Source organism: Diceros bicornis, unplaced genomic scaffold (genome assembly GCF_020826845.1).
Source record: "Diceros bicornis minor isolate mBicDic1 unplaced genomic scaffold, mDicBic1.mat.cur scaffold_61_ctg1, whole genome shotgun sequence".
Taxonomy (NCBI): Eukaryota; Metazoa; Chordata; class Mammalia; order Perissodactyla; family Rhinocerotidae; genus Diceros; species Diceros bicornis.
This window is the reverse complement of record NW_026691491.1, coordinates 3,443,415-3,449,145: the sequence shown is the minus strand read 5'-3', so window position 1 is coordinate 3,449,145 and position 5,731 is coordinate 3,443,415. Positions and strand designations below refer to the sequence as shown.

At 58.3% G+C, this 5,731-nt stretch overlaps 1 long non-coding RNA gene across 1 annotated transcript; it reads right to left on the bottom strand.

Annotated features, from left to right (window-relative positions):
* Positions 1-3,423: 3,423 nt before the first annotated feature.
* On the bottom strand, positions 3,424-4,541 carry LOC131403268 (uncharacterized). The gene is made up of 3 exons (XR_009219352.1): positions 4,391-4,541; positions 3,921-4,024; positions 3,424-3,435 (listed from the first exon to the last, which is right to left on the bottom strand). It is a non-coding gene; the product is annotated as an uncharacterized LOC131403268 (long non-coding RNA).
* Positions 4,542-5,731: the final 1,190 nt, after the last annotated feature.

Sequence of the window (5,731 nt, the reverse complement as noted above, 5' to 3'; positions counted from 1 at the left end):
GAGACTGATCAGCGATCCAGGCCACAGGCTCTGGAGCTGGCCATCAGAGAGAGTCTGGCCTGCCCTCACCCAACTCCTGTCCCCCTCACCTCTCATGGACACTGATGGGCTCCATGGCCTGGAACCAGGCCCCAAATCGCTCGTCGGGCTCCAGGTCATATCCATTTGCAGGCTGCTGGAGCAGCTGGATCCTCCTGATGAGTTTGTATTTCTGGGAGGAAGGACAGGATGCAGACAGGGCTTGGGTGGGGAACGCTGCGAGGGACTTGTGCAGAGTGAGGATCTGGTCTGGGGTCTGTGCTCACTCGGGACCCCTCCTTCCTTCCCTCTCCATTCAGGACTTGCCTGTCCTCACAGTTGGCTTGAATTAGTTCCTCATCCAGGAAGGTGTCCTTGATGCCAGCCCCTCCCGCACCCGCCAACGTGATGGGATGCCCAGCTTTGTGGATCTGACTCTCCCGATAAATGTAAGACCCAAGGGATGAGGACAGAGAAAGTCTTGCCAGGCGAGGTCTCTGATTTCCACATCCCCACCCTCCCCATAGCTGCTCACGTCACACCATTTCTGAAAGTTGACCCGATTTCCCTGGAAGGGAGACAGCCAATGTCCATCAGAAACAGCCTCCTAAGCCCAGAACCAACCCCCATCACACCCCTTCTCAGGCTGCAGGAATGTCAGGGCCCAGCAGAGGGCAGACCTTCCACAAAGAGAACTTGACACTGGGCCAGGCTCTGGGCTCCAGAGCAGGAGGGACAGGGGAGCTGAGGCCAGAGACCTTCTGTAGCACACCCTCTCTGATGACAGACGGGGAGACTGAGGCCTCAGGGAGCAAGGGACAGCTGGAACACAGAAGTGCTTCCTCACTTGCAGGGGCTGATGGCACTCCCCCAGGGGCAGGGCCCGAGGGGGAGGCTGAATCCATCTCAGACACAGCCTCCTGCAGCTCTGCAGGCAGGCAGCTATGAGCTTCACCAGCCCAGGTAGACTGGTGGGGGGCTTATGCGGAGCGTCTATTCACACATTGCTAAGATGGGCCTGACTCCCCAACTCCCAGGGGTGGCCATGGGGCTCTCATGAGAGGAGGTTTGCCAGGTACTGAGAGCTCAGGTCCCAGTGCAGGGCTCTCGCCTCTCAAACCTCAGGATCCTGCTCTCTGGCCCCACCTCCAGGCTCACTCACTTCCAGATCATCCTCCATCCCAATGTCCAGCAGCTTCAGGTGATAGAGGAACGTGCCCAGGAAGGGGACGACACCCTGTGAAATCAGGGTGGGAGTGGTGAGATGAGTCTCACCTCTCAGGTGCCCCCATGGACCCTCCCCCAAATCCCTTCACCCCAGCCTCCTGCCCACCACAGACTCCCACAGAGAACAGCCTAGGACCCTCAGCGGCCTCCCCCCAGTTGCCCCCTCCAGGACCACCCAACTTCCCCAGTCACCTCCCAGGGGCGGCTTTTGGCAAATCCCAGGGTATGTGGTCCCTGCCCCTCCCCTCCCTAACCCATCCTGGGCCCAGCCCTTCCAGGCCTCCTCCTGGTCACTTCCAGGGCAGGCCTTTCAGGCTCTTGGGCTCCTGGAGCTGGGCTGGAGGAGGAGGGACCCATCTCTTAGGGAGGCCTCCAGCCATGAGGTGAGTGACCCCTCCTCTGACACCTAGACCCTCCCCCTCAGGCCACCTCACCTGCTGCTGTCTCTCCTGGGCTCCCTGGGGGTCCATCTGCAGGGTGGTCCTCACAGATGACACCTCCTGCAGGGTCAAGGACAGGCTCAGGGAGGCCATGTTCCCTTCCCCATGTCTCCCAGGCCCCTGAACTTGGACCCTGGCCATCTGGTGTCTATGGCTGCTCCCATTCCAGGGTGCCCTGATTCTAGATCGCTCCCAGCTCCAACACTCCCTTCTCTGTGCCCTCAGGCCTGCCCAGGCCCCTAAGCCTCTCTCCTCATCAGGAAAGTGTGAGGAGGACTCCCCATGCATCCCAGGGTCCCCTGAGGACTCAGTATCATCTGACTGTCACCAGTGCTGTCCCCTCCCCCCTCGAGGAGGAGGAGCACAAAGCTCCTGCACATTCCTCTCCCCCTTGTACCTCATCAACCCTGTGAGGCCTGCTCCACAGATCATCTCCCTCCATTTCCCAGATGAGGAGACTGAGGCCCACAGAGGGGCAGTGACTGGCTCAGGGGCCCACAGAGGAGACCGCTCCCCCTCCCAGCCAGAGGCCCTGGCCCCTGGCCTTCACTCCTCCTCCAGACACACCTCGGACCAATGTCCTGTCCTCTGGACTCTCGGGGTGTGTTGAGGCCCTCGGTCAACCTGAGCCATGGATGGAGAGGCACAAGGTGTCTTGGGGTCCCATGCAAGTGGCTGCTGTGTTTTCCAGCCCCCTGGGATTCTCTGACACCAGGCTGGACCTGAGGCCATGCCAAAGTCCTCAGCTCCCTAGGATGCCCTCAGGATTGTCCCTGTACAGAACTCCTCCTTCACTCACTCAGGAAGGGAACCCCCGTGTGCCACATCTGAGTGACAGTGTAGGAGTTGACCACGGCACTGTGTAATGGTGACATTTGCATCCTTTTTCACTTGGAAACTTCTAATGTCCCTTCTCTTTTCTCAGGTCTCATGTTTGAAGTCTGTGGTCTGAGCCTTTGCACAATCCTTAGGCCCCTCCTGCCAGGGCCTCGATGGAGGCCATTAAGTATCTGTCAGGAAGGTCCATTAAGAATCTGTAGGTTCCTCGATAATTCTCATTGCCATCTGGGGCGTATCCTTGTCGACAAGGCACTGGGGGAGACTCACTGGTTTGTCAGCAGTGACCACTATGGGGCTAGAGTGCACAGTCCCAGAGAGCACACAGTTCTGTCCCAGATCCACCATTTGGCCCAAGGCTGTGCAGCCCCTGTGTCCACAAGGCCTGTGTGACCTCACAGTGCCCATCCCTGGGACAGGCAGAATGTCCTCCCCTGTGAGGTGCAGTGAAGACAGAAGGAGGAGCAGGGGCCTGGCTTCCTGAGGACAGACTGGGCTGCTTTAGGAAGAAAGGAACCCCCACCCACTCCATCCACCCGCCAGCCTGGAGGATGATGAGGGCCAGCTGATGGGTCCGCATGGAAGCCAGACACCTGCTCATTCTGCCAGCACCTCACCTCTTGGAACAGTCCAGGCGACACCACTGTATCCCGTGACCAAGGCCTCCTGCCCCAAACAGTCCCCACCTGCCCCTGCAGCTCACACCCCCCGCTTCCTGTCCAGCTGGACAAGGCAGACCGTTATTTCTCGGGGAACCTTAAGTGAAAAACTTACCAAAGCACATCCTGCCTGGTCCCTCCCCACCTCACCTCCCGTCCTTCCAGTTCTCCAGCCTCCACTCACCTCCTTGAGAAGCTTCCTGCTCTCCCGGTGGCATGTTTGGAGGACGTTTTTAAGCATTTGACAGTTCTTCCTGAGGAGGGAAAAAAGGAAAGAATCACTGTGGAGTGGTTTGAGGGTAAACTCCTTTTGTTTGAAAACCCAGAAGATCCAGACAGCCTGGGTGAGCATTTTCACTGTGTCCTCTGAGCCCTGAGGTGTCTGGGACTGGGGAGGGGGCTCTCCTATTGTCACCTGGGGCCTCCATTCTCTTATTTTCTCAGCAGATGTGTTTTAAACAGTCTTAATTTCATGTGGACAGAGAGTTCTGTTGCTGCAAACACTTGAAAATCTTCAATTTGGTTCAAGCCATGATCTGTCACTTAGGGAAACTGATTCCTGAAGCAGAACCACTGGCCTAAGTTTTCAGAAAGACTTCCAGCCTGCCAACCAGGTCAGACCCTATCCCCAGGGTTTGCTGTCTCCCAGGAGGTCCCAACTGATTGAAGGGCAATGCCAGCCCTGTGGGGGGTGTCTGGTCCACCCAGGTGGTGCTCGCATGGAGAGAGGCCTACCCACCTGGACACCTGTCTCCACGTCTCTTTTAAACGTTGAATGGAGGGGCCCTGCAGAGCCCAGAGGATCGCATGGAGAGAGGAAAGGTTCCTCAGGCCCTGGCATTCCTGAGGAAGGAAAGAGAATGAGCTGTGAGGAGGAGCTGGAGCCCTGCTTCCTCTGGCTTCTGTCGCCTCATTGACGTCTCCTATCGTGGATGAGACAGCAGCTCAGGGACCCGGGAAATGCACAGCTGGAACCTGATGAGGAATACTTCCAGGGAGGAGGATTTCAGCTCAAGCCAAGGAAGGAACCCAGGAAGGGATGAGCTTCCCAGCACAGGGACCAGGAGTCAGGTCATCGAGGCCTGGCAGGAGGGTCCTGAGGATTGTGCAAAAGCTCAGACCACGGACTTCAAACATGAGAGCTGAGAAAGGAGAAGGGGCAGTTCCCCCGACTCCAGAGAGGGGCTTCCAGGGCCTCCCACATCTTACCTTGGCCACCTGGATCCAGAGCTCCACCACCCTGGCCCTGTCCTGGGCCATCATGCTCGGGTCCCCAATGCAGGTGGTGATGACACATTCGACCACTCTGTTAAAGTGCGTCGTGGTGGCATGGATGCTGGGTGCCAGGTGCTCATTGCCCCTGTTGTCACACTGGGACCAGATGGAGTCAAGGAAGTCCTGGGGCCTCACTGTCTTGAAGAGCTCCTGGGGAGGACAGGGAGTGTCACCCAGCCCTGCCACAGCCCAGCTCAGCATCTGCAGCCCCAGTCCCAGGCCAGGTCAGTGGTGAGAGCTGGAGCTCAGGAAGCTGAGAATGCGGCCTGAGGCTTGTGGGAGTCCCTGGGTGTTGCCTGTGTCCCCTGAGGGCACCCAGCACAGGATGACCCAGGAACCGATACTGTGGCACAGGGAAGTGGCATTTGCTCGCCGCCCAGTCTCACTTCCTCCAAGCACCAGAACTCAGCTCCTTCCTGACCATCTCTAGGGGCATCTTCCACCCATTCTGACCATCCTGGGGTCTGACTCCTCTTTCAGATGCACATTCCCCCAAGGCAGCAACAACCACGGGCTTTGTTTGTCTGCCTTGTAGTCATGTACACATTAAGTGCCTAATTAGCGTTGAGGCTGTTGAGGCCTCCTGGGCAAATGAGTGAACTACCCAAGGACGAGACAGCACTTCAGTGTGCTCCCCTCCGCCACCAAAGCGCAGACTCTGCCCAACTTCCTCTCTGCTCCACCTCATCCACCTGCACAGCCACTCTGCATGGCAGCTGCTCTCAAAGTCCATCCCTACTGTCCACATGAGGACAGCCAAGGCTTGGGAGTTAAGAAGGCTGCTCAGGTCACATGAGGGTAAGTGGGGAAGCAAGAGGTTGCACCGAGATCATGGGATTCTGGATGAGGAAATGGCAGGTCTGGGGCAGCTGATGGCACAGGGAAGGCCGGCCCCACCTGCCCTGAGAGCCCCGCTGCTCACCACATCCATCAGTGTCAACTGCTCTGCCACCAGCCGGGGAGGGAACTCCAAGAAGTCAGGCTTCTCCTTCCTCAGCAGGTTCTTGGTGGTCACGTCCCAGGGGCAGGCGGGCTCTGGGGCTGGATCTGGCTCTGCTGTTATCTCTCCAGGTGGAGGGAGGATTCTCCCTGGAGCCAATGGTCCAGCTGGCTCCAGCTCAGGAGCTGGCACTGGGGCTGGAGCTGATGGTGGTGGTGGCTCTGGCCCTGGAGGGACTGATGGAGGTGACACTGGCTCCAGCTCTAGCACAGGTGGTGGAACTAGAGCTGGAGCTGGATCTAGCCGTGGAGCTGGCCCTTGCTCTGCCTCTGGAG